Genomic DNA, 15,198 nt, shown 5'->3' on the forward strand with positions numbered 1-15,198 from the left:
GTTGAGACAGAAGAAGTAAAAAGAAGTTAGAAGAACCTGGTGTCGTATTATAATAATGTTTCAGTTAAATAAAATCAAACTAAGAATAACTAATTAACATGATATATTTTAACTTGTAATTCAAAGCCACATGAAACACAAGAAGAAAAATTAGATAAAGAAGAAGAACCTTGAGCCGTCTAACAGAATAATATTTGCCTCCTGTTTTTTGCCTCTCCGTGGAATGTTCTTTCTTTTCTTGACTTTAGTGGGAACTATAAGTGATATATATATATATATATATATATATATATATATATATATATATATATATATATATATATATATATATATATATATATGGGAATAAGTGATGAGAGAATTGTATATATAGGAAACAATATTATTATGGAAGGTGAGAATATTATGCAAATTAAGGATTTTCTAAAATTATTATAGGATGTGAGAATATTATACAAATCAAAATTGAGTGATCGAGCATAATCATATCTAAAATAACCTAAAAAATACTAAGTTATCAAAACTTACCCAAATTTTGAATCAATTCATCGCCTTCAAACCTGCAATTGCTAATTTTAGTAAATGATTTGATAATGAGAAAAAATGGTAAATATTTACTTTACCTCTGATTTTTTGGAAGGTGTCCTCTCCGTTAACGCTAGCTTTATTCTGTTTAGTGCTAACACAAATAAATTTAGTAATTCTGGAATTGTAATTTATTGTCTTGTATTCGGAATGTCCACCCATGATACATGTATTAGTACAAATGATGATGTCATCATATTCGTAGCTTCCGTCACAAACAATCTGGGAAAAAAGATATAAAAAGTTCTTTTAAAATGAAGATGTTTGAAAGAAAAGTGAAAATTGGAAAATAAACCAATGAAGCATACCACAAATTTGGCCATTTACATGAGAAGTGAATAAAAATTTAAGTGTGCTTCCTAAATTCCTGCAATAGAATTTGGCAGTCGGGCAAGCAGATGTTCCTACAGATCATAGAGCTTTAGAATTGGAATTGAAGCTTATTCGATTCTAGCTTCAAGATTCTTTACATTATAAACAAGGGCCCAAACATGCTATGAATTATAAGAAGCTAATGGTTAGAAGACTTGTCGATAAGAATGTTCCGTTCATGGTGAACAATGAAATAGGATGCAACTTCATATGTTTTATTAGGAACTCTCCATGTCAATGGGTATTGGAAATGTTTTTTGAACTTCTAAAATATCATGAGCAGGTTTCTCAGTAGAGATTGAGCTTGTTGGACATGAAAGTAATGCCTGAAAACAAAATCATAATCAGAGTAATTTCTATATTAATTATAATGCCTATGTCTTCATAAACTATATACCACTTTGACATAATACTTGAAGAGACTTAAAGCATTCATCTTGACAACTTGGCTTCTTCGAAACAGCAGAGATGTAATCAACACGGGTGAATACTTCCTGAAAATATCAAATTGTTAATCATCTATTTTATAAGAAAACAAATTCAACAGTATTGTATTTGGGGAATTTGTTTTGAAGTTAACGTAATCAACAATATATTCTTGGAATCATTGAATTTGAAAACAGTTTGAGTGGAAAAGCACTTGATCGACGATTAAAGTCAAAGTGAAGGATGGGGGTCAGTTAGGTTTGGAACAATACCTGGTTCATCGGCACCATCAACGCAGTCACAAAATTCTTCTCCGGGCAGGGTGCCCGTCGACGCTTAGCCAACGGATGGTGACGTAGGTGGGGGCAGCAGCGAGGGTTCATCACCGGAAAATTAGTGTGAGGGAAAAGAGATGGTGGGGACGGAGGGTGTTGTGAGGTTGGAGAGTGGATGTTGCGTCTCTAGTTGTGCGATGGTGGTATGGGAGAAAAGAGGCGCACCCGATTAGGGTTTACTGTGTATAGAAATAGGGAAATGATATTATTGTTTCTCACATTATGTTATTTTAGTTAATGTAATTAAATGGCTACGTTACATGTGTAGTGAATAAGAAGCATAACATGATTGTATATGATGTATTGGGTTGTGTACCTCTTAAAATTCAAGAAATGTTGAATATGCTTTATATAATAGTAAAGATATATATATATATATATATATATATATATATATATATATATATATATGTGTGTGTGTGTGTGTGTGTGTGTGCGTGTGTGTGTGTGTGTGAATACAAATTTTATTTAAATAAATTTTTAACCCTTTCGTAACATGTCGAGCAAAAGGGTAGCTTTCTTATCGTTTCATAGAATTATACAAACTGTTTAGCTACAAGAACTTTCAATGCATACAGAACATACCTTTAAACTATAATAGGTATTGTTTATGGAACACTACTCTAGATCACTACTACAAGTCCACACTACTAAAATAATTATTTAATTATAATTATTTTATAATACTAAGTGCATCACTACAGGATAATACAAACAATTACTAATACAAGAGAACACTATAACACTATACGAATAACCAGTTAATACAGGGTTGTGAGACACTACTTCGGGTACCCACCAGGGTACAGGTTCAAGTCCTATAAAGTATAACCAGAGTCTCCCGGATGGAGAGCGTGAGATTTGTGTATAGATCTATACGGGACTGACAATCCCACATCCAAACTACTAGCTACAGTTAGGCAGGCATGCCTGGGGGTGTGACAAATGTCATAAATACCGACGCCTGAAGAACGTCGTAGCGGCTACTAGGTCATATTAGTATGGTTATACGAAACTCACAATAGTATAAACAAGGTTTACGGGATTAACACTACTTCACCGATTTTATGTTAATATTAAATCTCTCTACACTACTAGTACAATACAATTTCGTATTGGGAAAAGGATTTCATACAAATTTTTTGATAATTAATCAAACTACAGTACGCTATTTTACACTACTTCTGGTGGATTCCAGGCAATACTACAGACACTACAGATATTACTATAGTATAAGCACTACACTATGTTTTCAGTAACAAGAACATACACTCAGAATGGGCCCATAATGCAAATTCTATGATCCCTTAGTTTATACACCATGGTGATATATATATATATATATATATATATATATATATATATATATATATATATATAGGATCCGATAAGTAGTAGAATGAGTGATTTCTACTTCATTTCATGTTCCTTGTTTGGTTGTGGATTTAGAGCGGATTCACACAATCTACTACTTGTTCGATTATGGTTATGTATAACCTGTATACACTAAGTAACTATAGGGGGAAACAAGTATGGGTCAGGTCATTAAATATAAGTACAACAAAAGTCACTAAGTATAAGAACAACATACTAGTTTCTAGTAAAGAACATACTTTTCCGTTAGTATGTTTAACTAGGGCATACATACAGAGAGGTTTGGATACAAACATAACTGTAATTCAACATTTTTACACATGTGAGACAACAAAACTTTCATTTCTAGAGGATATAGGATTTTTCGGGAGGAACAAACCAAGGTTTTCAAGGATCATACTTTCTAAATACACATGCTTATGAACTCACCAACTTTAATGTTGACACTTTTTCAAAATCACTTGTATTCTTAGGATACTAGTAAACAGGTACTCGCGTAGTTTCTAGAAGACGGAGCATGGTAGCTTCAAGTCTTTATTTTACTATTTACTTATGGAGTCAATCATATGTGATTCAAATACAATCTAAACACTATATTTGTTGGATTAATGTCTAATTCCATAACTATAATTGGTATGTACTTGACCCGAGAGTAGCATGGTCCATTTGGGTTGCATATCACCAGGACAACTTGATAGGATGGACTATTGAGATGAGGTTATTTGTGATTTATTAATATATTATAAGTTCTAATATATTAATATGAAATCATATTATTTAATTAGAATTGATCAAGAATTAATTTGGAATTAATTTTGTGATCAAAAGTGACTAATTTAATATATGGGGATTGATTGTGTAACTCGTTCATCATTATAAAGTGGGCTTATGATCCATAGTTCTTTATGTTGGGCTAAATCCATGTGATGACCCATGGATACTCCATGGGGGTTAAAACCCATGGAGCCTAAGGAATGTGGAAAGTCATGCACATTAGGGTTTAGATGGTGTAACCCTAATCTTGCCACACTATATAAGAAGCCCCTTGGTTGGTGAAATTGGTGCTAGAGAGACTAGAGTGTTCTTGGAGAGCCATAACCAGTTTGTGTGCACCATACAATCTCAAAAGTAATCCTTAGTCCAAAGGTGTGTTGTGATTCCATTTGAGGCATTCACACTATTGGTGCTAAGTTCTTAAAGGCCAAAATTACAAGCTACAATAAAGAGGTAATTCTACAACTCATTTCTATGTTGTTTATGTCAATTGCATGCTAATTGTAGGCTTAATGCGTTGGAAACAATATTGCATGTATAATAGAGAAAACATAGATCCAAAGCATTTAGGGTTGTATGTGCACCACGAGATGTTGTAGTATACTAAAACCCAATAGTGGTATCGGAGCCATGGGTTGTTTTCTGTTATATTGAGGCAAATGTTTGATTTTCATAGTTGAAAAAAAAAAGAACAAAAAAATATGAAGTTTGTCAAATTTTAAGATAATTAGTTGATTTTATGAAAAACTAATTATTTGTAAAATTTGAGTCATTTTACTACAAGAGTTGAATTATGTCAATTTATTAAAAGATAGAATGATATGATTATTTTATTTGTTTTAATAGTTTGATCTAAATGTTTTTAAGGAGTTACAAATTCTGTCATAAAATTTTGGAACTCAAAGTCTTTTTTAAAAGTTATGATCTTAAGAGTTTTGAAACTTCCATAAGTTATGGATGTAAAAAGTCTCATTCAGTAACTCTTTAAGTTATGAATTCCAAGAGTCTTCAAAGGTAACAAAATTTGTTATAAATGTCTTTGAAGAGTTTCATAACTTGCCCTCAAGTTATGGAACTTAGAAAGTCTCTTTTATGGAATTCTAAAAGTTTTCAAGAGTTACAAAACTTGCCCTCAAGTTTTGGAATTTGAAAAGGTTTTTTATGAGATATTCAATTCTAAAATTAAAGTTATTTGAAAAGTTTTCAAAAGTGTAACTCATGGGTTCATAACGTAATAATAAATTAAATAGTTTTAATTTTGTTTTAGCATCTTGATGTTTTGAATAATTCATATTACATCTTTATGGACTTTATTAATAGTTAATTAAAGTGTTTAATTAAAAGATAATTAATAATTCCATAATGACATGATTTAAGTTTAAGTAAATTAAGAGTATAGTTTAATTAATAGATTAAACCACTTAGTATTTTAAAAGTTTAAAATACACCTTTATACTATTATAATATTAAAAATTTGATATATTATATGTATAAGTAAAAAGTCGGTCTTACCGTTAGTAGGTCTCATTCATAAAGCCGGTCTATAAGGGGGGTATAAGGTTACTGCCTATAAAATGGTGGTTTAATGGGTGTCCACTCTCACCCACCGCTTCCTTGACTGGTGGAGGGTCGTTAGCCGAACGGGTTTGACAGGACATTAATTTTCATTAAAAGTATAATGACAATTATAAAGTAACTAAATTTTTCTTAAATTCCCAATCTTAGTTACTTTAGGAAAAATGTGAAAATGGTCCTAATCCATGAAATTGCACTTTACACCTTGTTAAGGCGTTAGTGGAGCGTGTGTGGTTAACCGGCACACTAATCTGGGACTGACAGTGCGTGGCAAAGGGTAGCTTGATGTTAATCATAGATCAATGGAGCGTGTGTGGTTAACCGGCACATTGATTAGGTGATATGTAACATTGGGTGTACCAAGCTAATTTGCATGGTTATTCACACTTTGTTTGTGATCCTCGGCATCCCAGTCATAAACTTGAAGGGCACAATCGAGATTTAAACATGCCATTGAAAAGTTTAATGAATCTCAAAGGATCTAGGAATTTCAATCCATTTAAGACCTAATGTTCAATTTCGCTTTTCATGGTGGAAATTGGTAAATCGTCATTTACCTACCTTCAAATATTTTGCGATTTGGATTACGGCATCCCTCTTCCAAATTGTAAAATATTGTGTTGGGTCCTAGCCTTAGTATTTCATTTGGGTGTTATATTAAGGATTTATATCAACTAAACTTGAATTTTTCCCATGTAGATGTCTAGTTCAGACAACTATGGTCTTCCCAAATCTTTTGGAAAAAGATTTCCACGTGAAGATGATATTCTACAATATCATACTTCACTTCCTCCACCTCCTCCAATTATTCTCCCTAAACCACAAGTTCAAGGTCACTCAAACCCTATTGGCTAGTAAACACCAAGATGGAAGGTCTGTGTGTGCACATGTCTTGGAGATGAAGTCACACATTGACAGGCTGGGAGAGTTGGGTGTCGAAGTATCGAGGAAGTTGGTTGTTGACTGGGTTCTTCAGTCACTTCGTAAGTCATATAGCGGGTTCTTTAAGGACTACTATATGGGAGATCACGACATGACCCTTATTGATCTTACCTATTTGCTTGTTGCAGCTGAATCGACAATGATTTAGCGCACTGGAAAAGCAAATTTGATTGGAAGATCTACTTCTCATACTTCCATGGACATTGACAATGGTAAACATTGGAAGTCCAGAAAATATTTCTCCTTCCAAGGGAAAAAGAAAGTCTAAGTTTGTGATTGTCCCGTGTACCATTCTCAAAGAGTCCACGTGTTTCACAGCCAAGAGAAGGGGCATTGGTTGCGAAGCTACCAAATGTACCTAAAGGACCATAAGGATGGTACAGTCAAAGTGCATAACTCTACTTTAGGTGAGTCCACTATCTAACTCTGTTAAGTTCCGATTTGGAAATTCTTAAAACATGATGTGACAAGGTCGCATCTTGATGTTTTCTAGAATCAAAGAAAAGAAAGGAAGCTTAAAGGAAGATCAAGCTGAATCTGGTCGCAGATCGGATTTTTGAGCTGCGATTTAGGAGTTATGATAGATTGCTTAGGAAATATAATGTAACATAGTTTTCATATGTAATTGCATTGTAAGGAAAAGTTTTTCCGCAATTTTATAAATAAATAATTTTTTTTTATTTTATCTTATATCTCCTTGCAATGGCGTTTATGAAAAATTGATGTTTGTATGCTTCTATGTTAGCAATATGAATTTGATTCTTTCGTTTGTGGTAGTGTCGAGAATTTGCCAAATAAGGAAAGATTCTCATCACCCAAGTTTCAGTTGGATAGAAACTTGGAATCATGCAACTTGTAGTGTGTGATGAATGAGAATTTTCATTTTTGGGAAATTAAGACTAATTCCGTGTTCACATGTATATGTGAGTCAAGTGAAGGACTAGGGGATCAGGTACGCTTGGTTTTGCGCTGGTCAGGTCCACCACAAAGTTTGAAAAGACTATTCGTCATGATTTACTAAAGTTTAGTAAATATGGTTATGCTTACAAGATTAAGTATAATTCTGAAACATTGGAAAAGTTTCGATGTATGGTAGGGCGAATAAGAAGAATCAAATCAGGCAGAAAGGTAAAAGTTTCTCCAATATGAAAAGATTGGAGAGCACTTGAGTATCGTGTTTTATGATCATCTTAATGATTATGGAACCATATCACAGTTGATCCTCTAAGGACATCTTAGTGCATATGTATGGCTAAAAAGAGGAATCGTGAATTGGTGAAATGGTTAAATCAAGAAGATGAGTCATACTTCGTTCCAAAATCAAGTCTTAGAGTCATACTCCAAGATTGAGCCTTGAGTGACATAATCTTAAGAAGGTTTAAAACACTAACCAAATGTAGAGTAAAATGTTTCTTACTCTTGTACATTTGTAAATTGGTAAGTTGTGATGCCTTGGATAAGACAAAGACCAACTAAGACCAATTACATGAAGTGTCATTCTTGATAAGAATATGCACTAACTCATGAATATTTGTTTGTCAAGGAATGGTTCTTGACAAGAGAGTCTTATATGTCAAGAGTTCAGTGGGAGTCTTGAAGATCTTGACAAGTTTCAAGAACTAATCAAGAGATAAACCTATTGTTTATCACTAGCACACGACTTGAGGTTTGCAACCTATCGTGTTGACATATTCTTGTTTCTGTGCCCATTCCAGTTAAAGTTGACTATGCTTGTGAGTTCTATGAGTTCTCAGTTGTTTGCATAACAACCTGGAAGCGATGGTAGGCCCTTGTGCTGCCAGGTGGAAAGAAATTAAGATTGAACAATTTCAGTCCGAATGAGTTTGGATTTGTCCCTAACCTTGTCTTGTGATTATGGTTTTGACAAATTCATAATGGATAGGAACACATACACCATAAAATCAAAGTGTCATAAGGTTTTTCTCCAATTCATGAAAATGATTGTGAGGAAACGCTTTCACTAAGTAGATTTAAAAGGATTAGAGTTAGCAGTTGTGATAATTGCATTCTCAAATTCGATTATGATTACGGCATCCCTTTTCATAATTCGAATTTTGAGAAATGGAAAATAGTTTGAACATTCGGGACTTATTAGTTTAAGTTTTGAAAGGTTCAAACACTCACTTGTGCTACTTAATCTGGAAGGTGTATGAGCTTGAGAAGTCTGAAAAAGCTTATCGAAGCATCTAGTATCAAAAATATGAACTTTGGTAATGAAATTCAATAAGTATTGATTTCTAGAAGTGCAGTTGATTTCTGAATACATGTCAAGGCTAGTGGGAGCATAAGTGTTATGCTGGTAAGATAATAATTATTATGCTAGTGGGAGCATAATCAATTATGGTGAATGTTGCAAGTTAGCAATGTTAATTATAGACAACAAATGTTTCAATTCGCAAAGTTGCAGGGTTTGAAAAGTTGTTTTGCTATAATTAAGAGAGAGGAATTTATACTTCTTTTCATTCTAAAAGCTTAGATTGAGGTTTTAATCAAATTTAGTCAAGGACATATATGAATATTATGTTGAAAAGATTCGACATAAGGAAATTCTATATGGAAATTTTAATTGCGTTTTCAAAATTTGATTATGATTACGACATCCCTTTTCATAATTCGAATTTTGAGAACATGGCAAATAGAAATATTATAGCAAAAGACTGATCAAGTATCGTGTCTTTATGTTAGACATTATGAATCGTATCCCATATGCTTCGGGTATAGGATCGATTGCATATGCTATAATATTCTCATGTTATAATTTTCCAAATGCCTAGGGCAGTAAGAGGGAAAAAGGTTCGCCAAGGATTGGTCGCTTGTAGTTGGAAGTATAAAAATGGATGGAACATATTGACATATTCTGAAAAGAGGCAGCTCTTGTTCAGAAGTGATAGTCAAAATGGGAATATGGAAATGTTTTCCATATTGGGAGTTGGATATTAAGAGTCTATGTGTAAGTTAGAAACTTTTGTGCAAGAACGATGTTCAAAGGAGTGTACTTTGAATTTGAGACTTCACTTCCTTGGAATTGTCTTGTAACAATTTCCAGTGGAAAGTTTTGTAATGTCATTGGTCAAGTCTCTGTGACTTTTGGTACCTAGAAATTACAAAACAATTTTGCATAATAGCGCAGAATCTAACACATTCCAGCAGTTTGGAATTCTTACACTTGCAATAAAGATTTGGAATTGTGAAATGAGCATCATTGGAAATTCTTCAATTGATCTATTTCACAAAGAAATGACAAAAGAAAACATAGTGTGCATGCTTGGAGCATGGCATAACTATTGTTTTAATTCAAGTATTAAGTTGATTATTCGAAACATTATACAATGAATAATGCGTAATCAATATGGGACTCAAAAGTTTTTGGGCCATATAGGATTAGTATTATTCTTGTGTTTCACTTTGCATGTTTTGACTTCCCGAATAACTAGGTTATTCAAACTATCCACAGTCGATCATACTTTCGAAGTAGGTATTGAGGTAAGACTGTCATGAATGGGTCTGTAGTTTGTCTAAAGGCTTTTAGACATAGCACAAGTTTGCTTGCAGTGTTCATGAGTACTCCTGGAATAAGATTCGAGTATTGGATTCAACCCACACTCATTTGAATCACTTCATGGATTTTATCACGAGTGGTCATGAGACGATAATATCTTATATTCTTGAAACTTAGAGATATGAGTTGCAGTCTACAAGTTGGTTGCACATTGATAATATGAAAACGCACCGGTAACTTGGTGTTATAAAACATATTATTGTGTGTGATTTGATGAGTAGATAGAGCAAGCATATGAGTTGAAGTTTATCCATTCCTTTTACCCTTGGAGGGATAAAAGCGATATTTATGGGCCCCTCGATGATTTAGTGATGACAAACCTAAGTGCTTGGCCAATCCTGGATTGATTTGATTTGTTCAATTACTCAGTTGTCGTAAATCGGAAATCGGGAAACAACAGATGGACAGAGAGAATGATTAAAATCCATGTCTCAGTCCATATGATATCTAGAATGGAGGAATATATGATCCCTTATCTAATGGATGCGTCATTGACTAGGTCAGAGTTCGACAACGGCTTTTAAGATCTACGATTGCTAGTCGGGTTGTGGAGTCGTACTTGCAAAAATAGTTATTAGACTTATCCAAGTGGGAGACTATTGGATTAGTGTCTAAGTCCATAACTATAATTGGTATGTACTTGAACCGAAAGTAGCATGGTCCATTTGGGTTGCATATCACCAGGACAACTTGATAGGGTGCACTATTGAGATGAGGTTATTTGTGATTTATTAATATATTATAAGTTCTAATATATTAATATGAAATCATATAATTTAATTAGTATTGATCAAGAATTAATTTGGAATTAATTTTGTGATCAAAAGAGACTAATTTAATATATGGGGATTGATTGTGTAAATCATTCATTCTTATAAAGTGGGCTTATTATCCATAGTTCTTTATGTTGGGCTAAATCCATGTGCTGACCCATGGATACTCCATGGAGGTTAAAACCCATGGAGCCTAAGGAATGTGGAAAGTCATGCACATTAGGGTTTACATGGTGTAACCCTAATCTTGCCACACTATATAAGAAGCCCCTTGGTTGGTGAAATTGGTGCTAGAGAGACTAGACTGTTCTTGGAGAGCCATAACCAATTTGTGTGCACCATACTTTCTCAAAAGTCATCCTTTGTCCAAAGGTGTGATGTGATTCCATTTGAGGCATTCACATTATTGGTGCTAAGTTCTTAAAGCCCAAAATTACAAGCTACAATAAATAGGTAATTCTACAACTCATTTCTATGTTGTTTATGTCAATTGCATGCTAGTTGTAGGCTTAATGCTTTGGAAACAATATTGCATGTATAATAGAGAAAACATAGATCCAAAGCATTTAGCGTTGTATGTGCACCATAGGATGTTGTAGTATACTAAAACCCAACAATATTTATCAATACAATGGTAGTGGTTACTTTGATTACTATTATTCAATTGTTGTGATACTACACATGACGTCCTCCGCCCCCGAACGTTTCCGCCATTCCGGTTTGGGGGTGTGACAGGAACCCTTGTGACATATACTATAACTTGGTTAAGATTATTTATTCTAAATAATCTTCCATCAAAAATTCATTTTTGACACTTATTGTCTCTAAATCGACTAGCCCGAATCTGCGGGCGTTACACATGGGATTAGCGGTTAAAGGTCAGAGGATTTCCCCAAAGATTTCCAATTTTAGTTAATGAATATAATAGCTCCTGTAGACTTTGTCGACCTCCTAAAATTCTAATAGTAAAAGCATATTTGTGTCTAAAACCCTAAGTTACTAGACTATGCTTTTAAACATTACTCATAATTTCATAATACTTATGCAGTACAACAACTATAACTTGAAGTGAAACCAGGTTTTATCTTAACATAAAACCAATTATAATAACATACTTAACAATTAGTATATAGAACTTCCAAGTATAACTCCGGAACTATATAACACATAATATATATATATATATATATATATATATATATATATATATATATATATATATATATATATATATATATATAGAACTCCCGAATATAACTTCGGGTCTATATTAGTAAAATCTGTAATAACAACATACTAACAAGTTTAAGATAGTTATATGACTTGAAAATATCAGATATATTCTAGGTATATATCACAAAACAACTATATCCCGGTTAATATAACTATATATGTTGATACAAACATAGTATCATATAAACATAATATTAACTTTTATATAATATTTAGCATGCATTTTCCCCTGAACACATTAAAAAGTGGGACCGTAAAACTCACCCCAGTAGCGTGATTTAATAGAAACTAACTAGAAACGGTCAGCGGTTCGTGATCGTCGGGCTCGAGACGAGGAATGCCTTCAGCAAACGAGAGAGGGAAAGAAGATTTAGTGTAAGTAATGAAAGGGACGAACTTGTTATTTATATGCTGATTTGGGCTCTCTCACATCGTGATCCATACATGCTCACGTCGTGAGCCATGGCTGTCACCTCGTAGACTTGCCATTTGCGTTTCTAGCTTCGGAAGGTGTCCGTTTGACTCCTCACGTCGTGAGCCCTAAGATTATCAGTTCATAGACTTGCCATCTGCATTCTAGCCTTGAAAAATGGCCTTTTGACTCCTCACATCGTGAGAAAATATGCTCACGTCGTGAGGCCTGACAGACTTAGGGTGTCTGCCACGTGTCATACTCTTAGACGACTACATCTTCGGAAGTTCATAACTTTTGCATACGAACTCCGTTTTTGACGTTGTTTATATCCATGCGTAGGTATTTCCAAGTACTACAAATTTATTTTAGATTATAATAGCTAATTCTAAGACTATTTTAAATTCCTCTTGTTATAGCGATTTATAGTGTTAGAGTTTATCATAACTTCTTCATGCGAAGTCAGATTTAAACGTTCTATATATTTTTGGAATCGTATGGACGTGTACTTTGATTTATACCATAAGGTATACATGAGAGTTCATACTTGTATTAGAATTTACCATGTAATACATAGTGAGTTTATTACATTAGTTGTTTGACATAATCACATGTGATTATTATTGACCTATTTTGACTAGTGTTACATTCTCCCCCCTTTGAAATAATTTCGTCCCGAAAATTATCTTGTACCAGATACCACCAAAGGGTCATGGATATCTTCCCTGATTTTGATTGCAAATGTCCTGCCACGGCCTAAACCTCCATGACTCCTTAACTTTGGACATTCCCTCCTGAAGTGTCCAATCTCACCACACTCATAACACGTTCTTCCTCCACCATAGCCTGTTCCAGTATTTGATCCTTGATTTACTGTTACAGGTGTTGTGTTACTGCTATAGTCGATGGTATGTCCTTGCTTGTTACTCTGCACCATAAACAATAACCTAGGTGATGATGATTTCACCGATTACACCATGGATGCTTGCCTTCATATTACTTTCATGGCATGAGTATTGTTGTTGTTGTAGTGGTATAAACAGTTGCCAGTTCTTGTTTCTTTCCGGATGATTGTATTGGGTTTCTTTCATCAAACTTACTCTTGAATACTCCACTTTTGGGAGGCTCAACTTTTGCTACCATGGATCCCCATCAGATCTCTATGTTGGTTAGCTGATGAGCTATTCGCTTTGTACTATCATATGTTGTAGGCTTCGATGTGATCACCATCCATTTGATCTATGGTGCGAATATAGCTCGATTTTTTTGTATTCCGGAGTTACAAGTGTCGGACACATCACCGCAAGGTCACTGAATCTAGCGGTATAAGCATTTATCTCTGAATCCTCCATTGTTAGGTTCCACAGTTCTTCCAGCTTTTGTGTTTCCTCTCTTGGGAAGTACTCTTCTACTAGCATCATCTTCAACTCCTCCCATTTTATGGAATTCGCAGCATTAGTTTCCATTGTATTTACATGGCTGTTCCACCATGTTAATGCCGCATCAGCGAAAGTACATGCTGTAAATCGTACTTTGCAATCATCTGGACAGAAGCTTATTTCAAAGAAGGATTCTGCTTTATCAACCCACCTGTTCAAATTAACAACTCCTTCAGTTCCATGGAAGCTCTTTGCTTTGCAATTCATAAAGTCTTTGTAGGTACACATTCTGGCGGTTCCAACATTGCCTTCATTTCTGATTCCACCTGTTGTGACATTAGCTAGAGCTGTAGTGATTCTCTGAGCTATAATTTCTTCAAGTTCTGCTGAACTTATTGAGGGGTTTATTTCTGGTGGTGGGGGTTGCGGTTTTTTTTTTGTTGTTGTTCTAATCGTTGGTTAAGGTTTAGTCAAGCACTACTTCTTCTAGGCATTTTGTTTAGTTCCCATATATTTTGGATCACCAAGTGTTTAGTCTATCAAATATTACTCCCAATTTAAATACTCCATATGATCTGATCATAATAAAATGTAGTTGTACACCTACACCTAGTTGTGATAGGATCTATGCACATATAAACTTTAGTTGGAATATTTGATCTAAATCCTTGAGATCAAAATCATTCCGGGTATTTAGGTGTATTCTCATAGCGGGTATGAGTCTTCATATATGAATCTATATTTATTATTTGTTGTATTCATGCTCTGTTAATTATTGTTTGTTACTTCAGATCTAGCTGATAAGGCACCGGCCAGTCAGGACAGTCGGAGGGCAGGATCATTTTAGCATATAGCCATTCTGAAATCCAGCAACCCGAAGTGACGTGTCTATCCTGTCACCGCTCCCGTAAGTAGTCTTTCAGTAAATAATGAATAATACTTGTTATTGTAGGATAAAGGATATACCCAAACCTAATAGAGTAAGGCTTAAACTATAGTCGTGCTTTCCTAAGAAAGTACTAATTCGCTATAGTTAATAGCTCTGATACCAATTTGTCACAACCCGGCCGGCAGTAGAAACATCGGGCAGTGTAACGTCATTCCTTGTATGATAGTTATCAAATTACTAAAAACACATTCATTTTAAAAATACGTCAACATAAATTTGGTGAGTTCACATGTTTTGACTCTGAGTAAAATAGTACTTTTTCCAAGTTTGAAATGTATGAAACATAGTTTGAAAATATCATTCTGACTCATACTTGTTTTTAACATATAGTATATATATCCTAGGTATAATGGTTTACTTACTAAATAAGAAGTATACCTTTAAATTTCACATATTATGAACATAAGTGTTTGTAATCCCATACAAACGAAGGTTGCTACATATGAATCTTATTTCAATTCTACACGAGTAAAAACCGCTACGTATAAA

The 15,198-nt window shown here is 34.1% G+C and overlaps 1 long non-coding RNA gene across 2 annotated transcripts; it reads right to left on the bottom strand.

Annotated features, from left to right (window-relative positions):
• Positions 1-385: 385 nt before the first annotated feature.
• LOC145156283 (uncharacterized) lies at positions 386-1,868 on the bottom strand. Of its 2 annotated transcripts, XR_013736586.1 has the most exons (6): positions 1,656-1,868; positions 1,355-1,451; positions 1,113-1,283; positions 894-989; positions 624-807; positions 386-560 (listed from the first exon to the last, which is right to left on the bottom strand). It is a non-coding gene; the product is annotated as an uncharacterized LOC145156283 (long non-coding RNA). The 2 variants fall into 2 exon arrangements; XR_013736585.1 differs by having other exon boundaries at positions 386-807.
• Between the last annotated feature and the right edge of the window lie 13,330 nt (positions 1,869-15,198).

This window comes from Lactuca virosa, chromosome 2, assembly GCF_052849685.1.
Source record: "Lactuca virosa cultivar CGN04683 chromosome 2, Lactuca_virosa_CGN04683_v6, whole genome shotgun sequence".
NCBI lineage: Eukaryota > Viridiplantae > Streptophyta > Magnoliopsida > Asterales > Asteraceae > Lactuca > Lactuca virosa.